Below are 3,253 nucleotides of genomic sequence, written 5' to 3'. Positions count from 1 at the left end.
GGCTTTCACACTGGGGATCAATGAGGGAAAATGGTGGCAATGAGCTTAAGAGTTCTTGGAGAGTTTTTGAGAGCAATTAGATAGAGTTTCCCTAAGGATTTAAGCACACACCTCTCCTTGGCCATGGAGGGGCTAATTAAATAGAGGAGCTTAGAGAGGAGCTCAGGGCTAATTGAGGGGTGCAAAATGGTGCTTATGTGGAGGGTTTCAAAGTGTTAAAGCCAATTGGGATTGACCGGCTAAGATGGCTGAATTTGGGTTTGAATTTGAGCTTCAGACTCTCAATTCTGGTTACTTCGATGACAAGGGTAGCTGGCCATGGCATGGGAGTGCTTAGGTGGCTCAGGAACTTTGGAGAAATTTGTCATAACAATTAATTTTGGTTGGTGATCGGTTTTGGCAAAGATATCTTTGGCTTATGAAATTTAGGAAACAAATCCCTTGATTTAGGAGAACTTTGGTCCATGGCTCATCTAGGGTGGGTTAAGTATGGTTTAACCTGGTCCAAAGGGGGAGCTTAGTGGATGTGGAGTCATCAATTTAGTGGCCTTAGGATGGCTAAGTTAATTTTGGTAAATGGGTCCAATTTTGGGTCCAAATGGCCAAAGGTTGGGATAGCCATGAGTTTGAGCCCAATTGATTGATCAAAATTGTGTAGATGGTTTTCATAAAATTTTTTGGTAATGGATTGAAGAAATTTTAAGTTCAATTGGAAGCTCAATTTGAAGGATTTTGGGATTTTGGTCAATTTGGTCATGTTGGGCTAGACTTGGGCCTAAATTGGGCTAAGGTTGGGCTAAGTCCAAATTGATGGTTGAGAATGACCTATGAAATGTCATGAAGATTTCTCAACATAAATTTGGTGTCAATTTTTGGGTTAAGACATTCAATTTGGTAGAATTTGGAGGTTTGGCAAATTTGGGGCAAATTTGGGGATTTTTGGACTTGGGTTAAAATTAAGTAAATTTGAGGCTTCACCAAGGCCAATTAAAGGTCAAATTTGGTATTTAGGATTGTTATGAAGTGTTTAGGATTCAAATTGGGGTAAATTGATTAGGCTATGGGGTTCAATTAGGTTTGATTAGGCCATAGGGTCAAAATTGGGGGTTTTGAATTTGATCAAAATTGAGCCCAAAGCATGTGCCAATTGGGCTTGGATTTGGTTTTGATTGGCCTAAAATATGAATTTGAGTTTAGAAATGAAATTTAGGGAAATTGGATCTAAATTGACAGATATTTGAGGTGAATTTAGGGAAATTGGGTATTTAAAAGCAATTTTGGGGTTTTGGCAAAATGGTGAAATTAGCCAAATTATGTTCAATTGGAGGGTGCAAATTGGTTTTGGAGACAATTTGAGTGATTTTGGATTGAAATGACTTTGAAGGTTTTGGGAAATTTTGGGTCATCAAGGGTATTTTGGTAAATTTTGGCAAATTTGGGGGTATTTGGTAATTTTGGAAATTTTGGGTGTTTTTGAGCAATTTGGGCATTCTTAAATGAGCTGTGATGATTTTTGAATAAATTTAGGTATTTTGGGTGAATTTGAGGATTTTGACCTTGGGATGATTTTTGAATAAATTTAGGTATTTTGGGTGAATTTGAGGATTTTGACCAAATTTAGAGTTTCAAGGGTATTTAGGATTTAGGGGCAAAAGAAGGGGCAAAAGACCAAATTGGACATTTTGGTAGAATTGGGGTACCAATCACCCTATATTTGCTATGGACCAATGAAATCCTCATTTGGCTCCTTTATGTAGTGGTCTTAGCTAAACCCTAGCCTAGGGCTAGTGGGTTTAGGGGACTGTCCGCACTATTTTTGGTGTGGGGTTTACCCGTAAGAAGCTGTCGGTCATCGGAATTGAAATCCCGTCGCCCCCTTCAGAAGGACGTTGTAAAAATTTTAGTTTTGAAAAAGATGAAGTCAAAGTGACCCCATAATTTTCATAGTTTAGATGAAAGAGCGCTTTACCTCAAATCTTGTATCTATCCCGAAGGATGAACACAAGAATTGAGGGTGAGGCTCGATCAAATAAACTAGAGAAAGTTATGACATCCGTTTGGTCTGCGAAACCAATGTATTTGCTGACAAGTTCCCCTATTTAATATAAAAGATTAAATAGGGTTTATATTAAGCTGGGTTCGGACATGCTTCCTATAAGGGCAAGCCCTTATAGTTAATTACATCTTAAATGACCAAAGTCACTTAAGAAAACTCTCGATAAAAATCAAGAAATATTATCTTCAAGGAATTTCAAAGGGTAGGAATCTTCAACGAAATCAGACATAGAGGTGTGCAAGGGGATTGGTTCAAATTTGGAACATTTTTTTTTATTGTAGAATCCAGAGGAAGAAGGACTAGGGGATGTCATGGATCTAGAGGAGAACCTCAGTGATTTAGTTGAAGTTTTGGTTTAAACCGTGGGAACCTTGTTAGCAACCATAGGTTACCTCCTCCGAGGGATTCCCAATCATCCAATAGAGACGTCTTAATTTAGTTGAAGTTTTGGTTTTTGTGTGATGTTCATGATTAAATTTTGAGTTATTTTATATTTTGAATGTTGTGGCGGTGAATTTTATCTTGGTTGATTTTAATTTTGGTTTTGGTTATGTGGCTATCCTGATGGTTTTAGTTTTCATGCAGGGTGACATCTTTGTTTAGCATGCAAATTTATAGGTATAAAAGTACAGTATGAAAGTACAAGAAAGATAACACTGAGAACTGTAAAAGTGTACCTGGCGAGTCTTCTTGTTCCACCACCTGAAACTTAAAATGCTTGTTAAGGCAGTTTATGAAGAGCAGGAAAGGTAAAATTTTGGTAATTTTCCAAACCCTATGTCATATCTTGGTGAGTCCTTAAAAGTTTAATTAAGGATAATTTCATTGAGCGAAGCATATTAAATTTAATAGGCCTCTGAGGGATCCAACAAGTTCGAGGGGGAAACAGATCCATGTCTCTCCCTTACCAACTAGTGAAAAGCCTCGAGTCCAGTTAAACTTATTATGTTGCTTAATGGTTCATCCTGTGAATACCCTTATTACTCAATGAACTCTGATGTCTCAATTATCCCTAAGAATAGGATAATTATCATTTATCATTTAATTTGAAAATTATGTGGGTGAAGACCCTTAAAAGGGCAAGTTAGTATAATTTGAACACTTAGCCAAATTTTTAATCTTAATTGGGCTTAGTGGAGTTTCAAGGATGTTTGATATAATCATGTTTATTTCTCTAATCCTCATTTAGTCAATTTT

Source organism: Phalaenopsis equestris, unplaced genomic scaffold, assembly GCF_001263595.1.
Source record: "Phalaenopsis equestris unplaced genomic scaffold, ASM126359v1 Scaffold000702, whole genome shotgun sequence".
NCBI lineage: Eukaryota > Viridiplantae > Streptophyta > Magnoliopsida > Asparagales > Orchidaceae > Phalaenopsis > Phalaenopsis equestris.
Note: the sequence above shows the minus strand (reverse complement) of the source record.